The sequence below is a fragment of the Ornithorhynchus anatinus genome, chromosome 17 (assembly GCF_004115215.2).
Source record: "Ornithorhynchus anatinus isolate Pmale09 chromosome 17, mOrnAna1.pri.v4, whole genome shotgun sequence".
Taxonomy (NCBI): domain Eukaryota; kingdom Metazoa; phylum Chordata; class Mammalia; order Monotremata; family Ornithorhynchidae; genus Ornithorhynchus; species Ornithorhynchus anatinus.
Window position 1 is genome coordinate 35,525,620 of NC_041744.1, and position 13,137 is coordinate 35,538,756.

The following is a 13,137-nucleotide window of genomic DNA, read 5'->3' on the forward strand; positions in this document are numbered from 1 at the left end:
GGTGGTGTTTGTATCTCCTTGAAAGAAGTCATGTTTTCGGCATTCTTTTTTAACCTAGGCAGCTAGCAATCCATTGTGATTGAGCTGGAGCCTCTAGGAGTTATTGAAGAGCCAGCGCTGCCAAGAATTCTACAGCAACACGCTCTAAAGTCTGACTTATCTACTCTCCTGGATTAAGATCCCTCTGCTTTTACTGTGTGTTGAATGGATGAGCCTCAATACAACTGAAAAGCATTCTCCGGGCCTTGTACCAGGTCCACATTTTGAAGCTCTATTTCTATAGGAAATTCCTGGTGTCCAATTCCCTTTCTTCTCCACATTGTTGCAAGACACACATGCCGCGATAGCCTGACACACCGAACCGTTTTAGAAAGCCTCCGGAGAGCAATTTGCCGAGTACGCATTATCCTGGTGTGAAACGCTTGGCAGCCATTATGAGCCAACCCACTCTTTCATGTAAACAATGACATTTATTTTCTTTTCAGAGGTTAATATTCACAGTTCTTAAGTGGTATAGGCATCCTGAAAGGGACAATTCCCCTCTCGGTCCTCCGGGAATAGGACAGTGTCACCAGCCTCGCCGTAAAAGCTTCATGGAGCTGCCATCGGCGACCGAAATTTGGGACCGGCTGGGAGGAAATAGGGGTCAGATGATTCAATTATTGCTTCGGATTGTCTTTTCCTTGCTTGAATGGAAACGCCCACGTTTGAAAGAAAATGATTTAAACAATAGCCAAGATCAAACTGGTTTGAGACTTTTGGTAGGGTAAGTTGTCTGGCCCTTTAAAACGATCTTGAACAACCTCCCTGATCCCACATGGTCTGGAGAAGGCACCTTGGGACAATGAAGGCTTAGATTATCTGTGTGATTTGGGATTCGGCATTCGAAAAACTCCTTACCGTCAACTTGAAGGCACTCCAACAGTTCTCTCCCTTCCTGCTTTATGTTGCCTTTTTTGTACTAAAACCCAGTCTACACGCTTTGCTCCTCTAACACCTACGTACTCACTGAATGTCGATCTCGCCTCTCTCACTGCCTACCCCGATCTCGCCTCTCTCACTGCCTACCCCTCACCCACATCCTCCCTCTGGCCTGGAACTCCCATCCCCTCCACATTCATCAGACCGCCGCTCTCCCCACCCTCAAATTCAAATTAAATTCCATCTCCTCCAAGAGGCCTTCCCCAACTCATTCACCCTAATCACTCTCCCTTCTGCATCATTCGTTCATTCAACTGTATTTATTGAGCGCTTACTCTGTGCAAAGCATTGTACTAATTGCTTGAAGAGTACAAAATCACAACAGATAGATACATTCTCGGGGCTGAGGGTGGGTTGAGTATCAAGTACTTAAAGGGCCTAGGCGATATGTATAATTTATTTTTTTATTTATATTAACATCTGTCTACCGCTCTAGACTGTAAGTTCCTGTGAACAGGGAACGCGTCTATCAGCTCTATTGTACTCTCCAGAGTGCTTAGTATAGTGCTCTGCGCCCAGTAAATGCTTTATAAATACCAGGGGTTGATGGATGGATTGGTTGACTGAAAAAGGAAAAGTTGCGAGAAAAGAGTCTGTGAGGCTGGCACGGAAGTTTAGAAGACCGCCTTGTAAACAGGCCGACTACTTTTAGAGTGTAAGCTACTTGTGGGAGGGAATGTGTCTACCAACTCTATTGCACTGTACTCTCCCTAGTGCTTAGTGAAGTGCTCTGCACACAGTAAGCGCTCATTAACTATGACCAATTGACTGATAAACTGTTTCAACGTGATAAGGGGTTTTATTCATAAAATTTTAAGAATTTAAATTTTAAAATGAACAATTTTAAAAAGAGGAAATCATCCTAATGGCGGGGCCATCTGTCCTTTAAATCCGATCCAAGTGTTTTTGGGACCGGACACATTGGGAAGGTCAGAACGTTTCTAACTCCACGAGTTCCTCCGAAGTAGTCCTTAATCTGTCCGTAAAATAGATGTTCCAAAAAGAATACTACTTTAAGGCTAAGTAGTACCTTCTTTTGACTTTCTTCATTACCAAAGTCCTTCTGTGGGCCGTCTATCGATCAGTCCATCAGTCGTTGGTATCCATTGAGCGCCTGCTGTGTCAGAGCAGTGTACTAAGCACTTGGGAGAATATAATAGAGCTCTAGGAAAATTAAAATTGTTTTAAACGAAACAAGGAGGCCAACCATCTATATCAGTGCCCTCCCTGACCGCGTCCTAGAGGACAGGAATCAGAAGGGAGAGTCAGAGGAGAGAGGGAGAGGCAGAGGTGACATAGTCCATGTGGACCGTGAAGAGCATTCATTCATTCATTCATTCATTCATTCAATCACATTTATTGAGCACTTACTGTGTGCAGAGCACTGTAATAAGCGCTAAGAAAGTACAATTCGACAACAGATAGAGGCGATCCCTACCCAACGACGGGCTCACAGTCTAGAAATGGGCTCACAGCCTACAGCAGTAGGCTTGCCATGGGTTGGCAGAGCACGAGCCTGGGGGTCCGAAGGAGCTGGGTTTTGATCCCTGCTCTGCCACTTGTCTGCTGTGTGACCTTGGGTAAGTCACTTAGCTTATCTATGCCTTAGTTCCCTCATCTGTAAAATGGGAATTAAGACTGTGAGCCCCATGTGGAACCTGGACTGTGTCCAAACTCATTAGCTTGTATCTACCCCAGTGCTTAGTACTGCCTGGCATATAATAAGTGCTTAACAAATACCATTAAAAAAATAAAGACTGAGTTGAATTTGTCATAACTCTACCGGATCTCTCGTGAATTGGCTGGAGGAATTGATTATCCTGGAGGATAATCATCAAGTAGTTCCTTCAGCTTCCTGGTGACATTACGTGAGACAACCCACAATCAGGCTGGATCATTTATTCGGCCTGGTCATGGCTTACGTTCTCAAGCCTAACCCAAACCCTAAACCTAACCCTAACCTCAATTCTAAACATAGCTCTATCTGGCCCAGAACATGGTCTTGCTTATGTTCTCAGTACAATTTAGATCCACTGATTTTCCCCTAATTCCATCAGAGAAAATTCATTCTCATCTTTCATGATCCATTTATTGTATTATCTTCCTTCCTGAAGTTCAGTACGCCACAATTCTGCTATTTCAAAATGCCCGTCATCAGCATCTTCTTCAGCAGCCCCGATTCCCTGCTCTTCTTCAGTCTTCTACTAAAATATTTGGTTACAAGCATCTCCTAAATTCCAAGTACATCTCCCAAACCCTTTCGCATTCCTCCAGCTAAATGGGGTAACACCCACATGACAGCTAACGACTTTGAACATCACGTCTTTAAATTCTTTTTTTCATGCTCTAGAGTCATATTTCCCAGGCTTCCCACAGTTCCGTATCACGGGACGCAGATTATCTGAACGTCACCGTTCTCAACTGACTCTTGCCCAGACAATAATGAAGGGTCTTGAATGTCTGAAAAATAAAACCATCATTTCACCGGTTATCCAAACCTAAGTGCATCTGAAAAAGCCTCACCACCAATTGGTTTGGGTAAATGGCATTTGACAGCACACAAATGGGTCATGTTTACACATTTGACTATTCTGAGTTGCCCACATGCTCGCCCTTTGCCCGTGACTCATGCCAGTGGTTACATCACAGCGTCTCACGTTTCTCTAAAAGCTACTCCCGGAATCACCGTCCTTTTTGAATACGTTCTGTAAATCTTCTAACGTCTTCGAACGACGCCAACGACCGACTTCTTTCCTTTCGCCTGTTCAAAATTTTTCTTTGACATTTAGAGTTCTTAGCTACTTAATGGTGGGGGAAGAAAGGGGATCATAGACTAACTCTAGAACAGTGAGAGCTGCACCGTACTCATTCAAAAATGCTGTCTGGGGCTCAATTCTACTACTCGGGCTTCGGTTACCCTGGGGGTGCCCAGTCACTAGCCCCCCCCCCAGGGAATATGATTTGGAGGAGGAGTCTAAGGGGCTAGTGGAATTCTGAGTGGGCTCATTCATTGCTGCTGCCTTCTGAGTTTGGTCAAGAGGAATCAGAGTCATTGCAGATGGAAAATAATAAATATCACTGGGGCGGGGGGGGTCCCTATAGGAATAAGGAAATTTTCCTTTCATTAAGAGTTTAACTGTCCTTGGTCTCAGAGGTTGCAAACTAAGACTCTCAAAAAAGGCCAAAAAAGGCCTTATAAGTGATAGACCGGATGGGAAGGGATGGAGTCACTCAGTAAATCGTATGTTCATTATATTGATATTGGACTCTCCCAAATGCTTAGTACAGTGCTCTTAATACAGTTAGCGCTCAGTAAATACAATTGATTGATTGATTATCTCACAAGGATGTTGTGAGGGATGAAGAGTTTGGGAATGAAGTTTCCAAGGGCTACACAGATCCATTGTATCACTGCTGCTTTTAAAGTAGGAGAGGGAAGAGAACAAAGGGGAATAAAAGAATAAGAGGCAAAGGAGGAAAGGGAAAATAAAACCTGAAAGTGGCACATATGTGTTTAAAAGGGAACACCGAGATTCTGAACTACATTGATCTAGGGTGGCAGGATATGCAATTTTTTTATGTGAAACAGAACAGATAATAGACGAGGGGTGATGAAGAGGGTGATGGAATAAAGGTAGAAAAGTTATAGAATTCCAGGTAAGGATCTTTGCCATTCATTAGGTTTCTTCTATGTTTTGCTTCCTGTGGGCAGGGATAGTCTCTACCAACTCTGTTATATTGTACTCGCCCAAGCGTTTACTACAGCACTCTGTACACAATAGGCACTCAATCAATACCACTGATAATGATAATGATGCTATCAATATTTTAGCCCCTTCCAAATCTCCAGATCGCACAAGTGATTTCTGCATCATTTATTGGCATAGTCTCTCTTTCACAGCGGTCAGTATTAGATAATTTACTGAACGCAGAGCGCGGTTTTAAGCACTGGGGCAAAGTACATGGAGAAAATTTGCAAACATTTCCTGATTCTCAAAGGGGTGGATAGTCAAAGAGTAAAGGGGCTAGAGCTGGAGTGAAAACCCAGAAGGAAAGATGAACACAAACAATTAAGAAAGAAGGACAGTGATATATAGCTATAAAAAAGGGCCAAAAGATATTGTGGCCCAGAAGACAGAATTTCAAGGTCCCCTGACCTCAGCTCAACAATCCCCAAAGTTTCAGTTGGAGCTATAGTTGGGAACTTGAGAGGGCCTCAGGTTTCTGGTGTTTTAGTCCTTCCCAGCCTGGAACAAGAGCTGATAGGAAAACAGATGTCATGGGAGCGGGGCAGCTTTTGTCCCGGGTGAAAGGTCTTCCCTTCTAGAGTGTAAATTGGCCGTGGGCAGGGAACCCTGTGGTACTGTACCCTCCCAAGCGCTTAGGGCAGTGCTTTGCACACAGTAAGGACTCAATAAATACCACTGATGAGAGGCCTTGATTATATAACATGAGGGGAGGCAGAAGGTGAGTATGAAAAGGCCACAGTTTTCATCTCAAACCTTACAGTTGTGAACAGTCAGGATTTGGAAACCGTTCAGAAGGAAACCGTTTTCATCCAGGTAAACTGAACTTAATTCTGCTTCCCTCCCAGACCCCAGGGATAAAAATGAAGGGCTGGTCTCAGGGCTCTCAAAGTTGCGGGAGAAGTGAGCTTGCTGACATCTTGTCTCAAGAAGTTTTGACTAATGACGACTGCAGCCAACCAGCTGAGCATGGGCCTGGGAGTCAGAAGGACACGGGTTCTAATTCTGGCTCTGTCATTTGTCCCCCCGCCCCCCGGTAACATCCATACCGGTCTGCATCTCCTCTCTTCAGCACTGACAAGTCTTCAAGCCTTCCTTTCTCTTCCCCGGATCCCCAGATTTAAAAAAAAACGCCTTAGAAGGCAGCAGCTCCCAAGATAAGAGCTATTAATGGAAAAAGTTTCATCCAGGCTTTTACAGAATTTCTGCTCTTTTAAAGCCCCTTCTCTGCTGATATCGCCACTCCTCCTCCCTCTTTCCCACTCCTCCCTTCCCAGTTCAATCTCCACAGTAAGGGTGTGCACTGCTGATAGGAGAGGGAAAGAGATTCTGACGGAGACTGTTGGGGCAGAACACCGAGTTTATCCACTGCTGCTTTCCTGCTCTCACCAAGTAGTGGGAAATTGCTTTTTGTGCTTAGAGTGAAACTTTGGAACTCGTCCAGCAAAAAATGATTTTTTTCCTTAGTGGCTTTCTTGGCATTCTAGACTGAATGGGGCAGATACAGAATGACCTGCATCTACTGGACTCTGGTTACTTCTAGCCCAGCGTTCTCCCAGCTCTAGGTTAGCATTTACAAAGAAGTTTGATGTGTGTGTGGTGGGGGGAGAGACTTGGTTCTATGCCTTCTCTCCACCTAATAATGATAATAATAATGACAATAACTCTGGTGGCATTTTTTAAGTGCTTACTGTGTGCCAAGCTCTGTACTAAGTCCTGGGGTAGATACAAGCAAATCAGGTGGGACACAGTCCCTGTCCCACATGGTTCTCACAGTGACAACCCCCATTATACCGATGAGGGAACTGAGACACAGAGAGGAAAAGTGACTTGCCCAAGGTCACACATCCACTACTCCATGCTTCTTCTCACAGCACCTAACAATAATACTATAATTTTTTAATCATCAGTGATAGTTACTGAGCACTTACTGTGTGCGGAGCACTGCGTTCTGTTCCAGGCACTGTATCAAGCACTGGGGAGGATGCAAATTGATCAGGTCGGACACAGTTCCTGCCCAAAATAGGGTTCGTGGTCTTAGGGGGCGGGAGAACAGCGGCGTGGTCTAGCGGTTAGAGCACAGGCCTGGGAGTCAGAAGGACCTGGGTTCTAATTCCGACTCTGCCACATATCTGCTGTGTGACCCTGGGCAAGTCATTTCACTTCTCTATGACTCAGTGATCCGATCTGCAAAATGGAGATTAAGACTGTGAACCCCATGTGGGACGTGGATTGCGTCCAATCTGATCACTCTGTATCTACCCCGGCGTTTAAAACCGGCACCTCACACGTGGAAAGTGCTTAACAAAAATCATTTAAAGAAGGGACTGAATTCCCATCTTACAGATAAGGAAACTGAGGCCCAGAGAAGTTAAATGGTTTGCCCGAGGTCACACGGCTGTCAAGTGGTGGAGCCAGGACTAGAACTCAGATCCCATGGCTCCCAGGCCAGTCCTGCTCCTCCTAGGTCATTCGTGCCTAAGGTTTCATTTCCAAAAGAGGAAACCTCTTTTGGAAATGAAACTCACTTTTCTCCCCACATTCCCTAAAGAGTGGAGTCATCGGTATCGAGAAGCAGCGTGGCTCAGTGGAAAGAGCCCGGGCTTGGGAGTCAGAGGTCATGGGTTCGAATCCCGGCTCAGCCACTTGTCAGCTGTGTGACTGGGCAAGTCACTTAACTTCTCTATGCCTCAGTTACCTCATCTGTAAAATGGGGATTAACTGTGAGCCTGACGTGGGACAAACTGATTACCCTGTATCTACCCCACCACTTAGGACAGTGCTTTGCACATAGTAAATGCTTAACAAATACCAATGTTATTATTATTATTGTTAATCCCCGCTGCCTCTAGAATTGGAGAATATTTCACTGACAGTGAACCTGACATCTTAGTCAGAGCTTGGCAAACCTGGTCCCAATCCAGACCCTCATTTCGGTCCCTGGTTGAGCTCAAGCTAAGGCTGCCGGCTGCCACTGGGTTGTGAAAATCTTTGCTGCGTACAAACTGAAGCAGCGTGGCCCAGTGGAAAGACCACCAGCCTGGGCGTCGGGGGACCTGGGTTCTAAACCCAGCTGTGCCATTACTTGCTGGGTCACCTCGGGCAGGTCACTTAACTCCTCTGAGCCTCGGTTTCCTCATCCGTACAATGGAGGCTCAATACCCGTTCTCCCTCCTACTTAGGCTGTCAACCCTTCATGAGACGAGACTGTCAGACCCGTTTATCTGTCCTAGTGCTCAGTTCAGCGTTTGGGACACAGTTAATGCTTAACAAATCCCACAATTATTGTGGGACTTTATGACCCTCTGACCCTCTTGGCATGTTGACATAATATTCAGCCCATTGTTCGTACATCTAATAGGGTTTGTTAAAACAACTGTAGAGGCTCCAGTGGTCTGCTTGCATGTCCTAAATTTGATTTTATAGAAATTATTAAGAAAAGTATGTTCAAGTTTCCTTGGAATCATAAAGGCTGTTTCATGACAACAGAAGGTTATTGGTAAATATGCGGCCATGAAGAATCAAGACATATAAATGCATATAAACCTAAGGCTATAGGCAGAGTTGTTAATAATGATGATGACGGCATTTGCTTTGAATTTATCACGTACCAAGCACCTTCCTAAGCACTAAGGCAGACACAAGGGGACACAGTCCCTCCCACACACGGGGTCCACAGTCTAAGCGGGAGGGACATCAGGTATTGAATCCCTACTTTGAGGATGAGAAAATGGAGGCACACAGAAGTTAAGTGACTTGCCCAAAGTCACCCAACAGGTCCCTGGCAGAAGTGGGATCAGAACCCAAGCCCTGTGATCCCCAGGCCCCTGATCTTTCCACTAGGTTACACCATTTACCTTTTTGGTTGCCTATCCTCACCTCTGACTTCTACGCTCATCAGCGACATTTATCGAGCGCTCGGGAGAGTAGACTGAAACAGAGTTAGTAGACACATTCCCTGCCCACAACGAGTTTACAGTCCAGAGCCTAATACAGTCTAATTATCCTATTTATAAATTCTCCTGATTACCCTGGGAGCTAGGGGACAGAGACTTTGACTGGCCCAGCTCTTAGTACGGTGCTTTGCACAAAGTAAGCGCTTAACAGCCACTACGGTTATTCCTAACAGATTCCCCAGGGATCAGAGCCCAACAAGAGTGAGCAGAAATGGCATCATAAATCACCCCGGGGCCATCCAGTAGTGCTTCTGTCTTATCGACATCTGGGCATTGCATTCCCAGACCCCGGATCTGTGTGTGACTTGCGTTTCGCTCTTCACCTCATCAGTACCCAATTCAGGCAATCCGTCGGAAATACAGTTAGAGCTGTAGGATTTGGGAAATTTGCCCGAAACAAGGAATTGAGATCGATGGGATCTACTGAGAGAGAATAATTCACATAACAAGGTGCAGATATCAATTGTGGAAGATTTAGGAATGGGGCGGACTCTGAAGGAAGAGAGGGGGATTATTAGCAGTCGGACGGTCCATGAACTTGGAGCAACGACATTGCGAAAAAGCTTTCGTTTTGCTGGCACATGGTGGTGACATAAAGTTCAACATGATGGAAGTTTCCCGGGGAATATTGTCAGCCATCAGGTTGCATTTAGTATGGAGCCTTTGTAGCACTGTCAATCTCTACCACATGTCTAAGATTGTCTTCTCCCCAGTGCTCGGTAAAGTGCTCTGCACGCAGAAAGTGCTCAATAAATACCACTGACGATGAAGAGGGGGAGGAAAGAGGAGAGAAGAACCTATTCTCCAGATGAGGAAACTGAGGGGCAAAGATGTGTCATCCCCAAGAATTGAATTTGAAATTAAATGAATCCCCCATTTTTTCCTCCCTCTGCATTTCTTGCTTTGCCTTTTTTTTTTCCAGTCGTATTTATTAAGCACTTACTATGTGCTAAGCAGTGGGTAGAAACAAGCTAATCAGGTTGGACACGGTCCATATCCCACATGAGGTTCAAGGTCTTCACCCCTATTTTTCAGGTGAGATTCCTGAGACACAGAGAAGTAAAGTGACTTGCCCAGGGTCACACAGCAGATGAGTGGCAGAACTGGGTTTAGAATTCAGATCCTTCTGACTCCCAGGCCCGTGCTCTATCCACTAGGCCACGCTGCTTCTCACTAGTCCACACTGCTTCTCCCCAGGCCATCCTGCTTCTCAAAGCATTTCACCTTTATTAAGAAAGCCGGTTCATCTTCCTGTTCCTCTCTGCTGTGTCTTCATTTTGCAGAGGAAGAAACGGTGACAGATAAGTCATCCAAGGTCACACTATCAATCAGTCAATCAATGGTACTTTTTGAGCACTTACTATGTGCAGAGCACCGTACTAAGAGCTTGGGAAAGTAAAGTAGAACAAAGTTGGTAGGCACATTCCCTTCCCTCTAGGAGCTTACAGTCTACAAGGGGAGACAAGCAATAATATTAATATAAATTAGGCATAAGTACTTAAGTCCTCTAAATGATAAACTCATCATGGGCAGGAAGCGTTTCTGCCAACTCTGTTGAATTGTATTCTCCAAAGCACATAGTGCGTGGCTCAGTGGAAAGAACATGGGCTTGGGGGTCAGAGGTCATGGGTTCGAATCCCGGCTCGGCCACCTGTCGGCTGGGTGACCGTGGGCAAGTCACTTAACTTCCCTATGCCTCAGTGACCTCATCTGTAAAATGGGGATTAAGACCGTGAGCCTCACGTGGGACAACCTGATTCCCCCGTGTCTACCCCAGCGCTTAGAACAGTGCTCTGCACATAGTAAGCGCTTAACAAATACCAACATAAGTATTATTATGACGGGGCTTTGCACATAGTAAGTGTTCTATGAATGCTACAGAGGATGATGATGAAGTGTTGTGGGGTAAGAGTGAATAAAAGGGGCGAATCCAAGTGCCAGGGTGACACCGAAGGGAGTGGGAAAAGAGGAATTGAGGGTTTAGCGGAGGAAGGTCTCTTGGAGGGGAGGTGCTTTTAATAAGTCTCTGAAGGTGGGGAGCGTGATCGTCTGTCAGATAGGAGGAGGGAGGGCGGTCCAGGATGGAGGCAGGATGTGGGCGGAGGATCGGTGGTGAGACAGACAAGATCGAGGTACAGTAAGAAGCTTGGCATTAGAGGAGGGCAGAGTAGGTTCACGCGGGGTTTAGATATATTCACGCTGGAGAATTCCATACTGGAGTCTTAAAGGACGAGGGAGAGATCAATCAATGATATTTATTGAACGCTATGCAGACACTCTACTAAAAACTTGCAAGGGTATAATTCAACAGAGTTAGAAGACATGATTCCTGCCTCCAGGGAGCATAGGAACTTAGGGATATGGAGGGAAAAGTTAGGGTTGTTAGCCGGTCCTTCATCAGATGTGAGGCTGGATGAAGCGTCGCGGCTCAGTGGAAAGAGCAGGAGCCTGGAAGTCCGGACCTGACTCTACCCCTTGCCTGCTGTGTGACCGTGGACGAGTCACTTAACTTCTCTGGGCCTCAGATTCCTCAGCTGTAAAATGGGGAACCGATGACTCGTTCTGCCTCCCGGTTAGACGGTACTAAGAGATTTAAGATGCAGCATCTATTAATCTTCGTGCGCTCTCGACATCTTCAAGGCAACCTACTCCTCTCTCTCAGTAACCTATCTACTTACGTTATATCTACCCGGTGTTTAATATAGTTCTTGGCTCACAGCAAACGTGCTTAACAGATAGTACTATAATTAACATGTCCAAGTAGGTAATCGGTGAGTTGCATGGACTGGGCACTTACTTTGAGCAGAGCACTGCGTTAAGCAATTAATCAATCGCTCATTCCTATTTATAGAGTGGTTAGGGTGTGCAGAGCAATGTATCAGAGAGTACAATGTATCAGAGGTGGTAGACACGTTCCCTGCTGACAAGGAGCTTACAGTCTAGAGGGGGAGACAGACATTTACACAAGTAAATAAATAAATTCCGGCACGTAAGTGCTGTGGGGCTGAGGAAGGGGTGAATAAAGGGTTCAAATCCAACTGTAAAGAGGAGGCCGAAGGGAGAGGGAGAAGAAGAAACAAGGGCTTAGTCGGGGAAGGTCTCTTGGAGGAGATGTGCCTTTAACAACCACCACATGTGCCTGTGGTCGGTGTTGAAGACAGAATCCTGGGCTGGCTGAAGTACTGATTTCCTCAGTGATGCTCTGCTACTTTCATCAGTCAATTAATGGTATTTAGTGGAGCGCTAACCACATGCAGAGCTCTGTACTAAGTGTTTGGGAGAGTACAGTACAAGATTTTCTAATTTGCTGGGTGTGCTGTATTGTACTCTCCCAGTTTTCTGCACATGTAAGTGTTCAATAAACATCACTGATTGATTGGGGGTGGATCTAGATTTTCATTCGAGATATCTACCTTCCCTCAGCTCTCTCTCTTTAGGGTGTCCTTATGTTGTACGTATATGCCATCGCTGAGTTATGTCGCACGTGGCCCTATGGTCCTCTAGACTGTAAGCTCATCGTGGACTGTATCTACCGCTGTTATATCATTGTATCGTACTTTCCTAAGTGCTTAATACAGTACTCTGCACGCATTAAGTACTCAGTAAATACCATTAATTGTTTGACTGTAAGCTCACAGCGGACAGGGAACGTGTCTAGCCATTCTGTCGTATTGCACCCTCTCAAGAGCTCTGTAGAGTGCTTTGCTCATAGTAATTGCTCAGTAAATGCCATTGATTGATTGACTGGTAGACTGTAAGTTCGTTGTGGGCAGGGAATGTATCCACCAACTCTGTTGTATTGCTCCCTCCTTAGCAGTTTGTGGAGTGCTCTGCACACAGTAAACGCTCAATAAATACGATCGATTGATTGTTTGACTGCTATGCTCACAGAAATGGCTCAGAAAATACCATTAATTGATTGATTGATAGATCAGGCCCGACGGTCCCTGACTAACTTTGGACTCGGGGGGACGGGAGACAGGTATTTACTTCCTATTTTCCAGATGACAAAACTGAGGCACAGAGAAGGGGTCACTTGTCCAAGATCACACAACGGGCAAGTGATAGAGTCAGGATTAGAACCCAGCTCTCGTGATTCCCAGGCCCATGCTCTTTCTGTTAGGCCATGCTGCTAATACTTCAGGAACTTCAGTCAGCGAAGCAGAGCACACGTCTAGATCAAGGAAGATGAAGGACAGTACAGGTCAGAGACAGGCCATCTTTTCCAGGTAAACGCATTTTTGGAAAACCGATTCTATATTGGACGAATCAATATTGTTAACTGGAAAGCATCTGAATGAGAAAATCTGGAGCTGCATCTTAAATCTCAAGTTTGGTTCTAGTTAAGCAAAACTCAAAGCTGCAAAGGTTTAAATGCAGTTTGAAATTTAGCACAACCACTATGGGAAATGCTGCTAAATATAACCGTCGTTTATGGCCTCCCTAATTGCAGG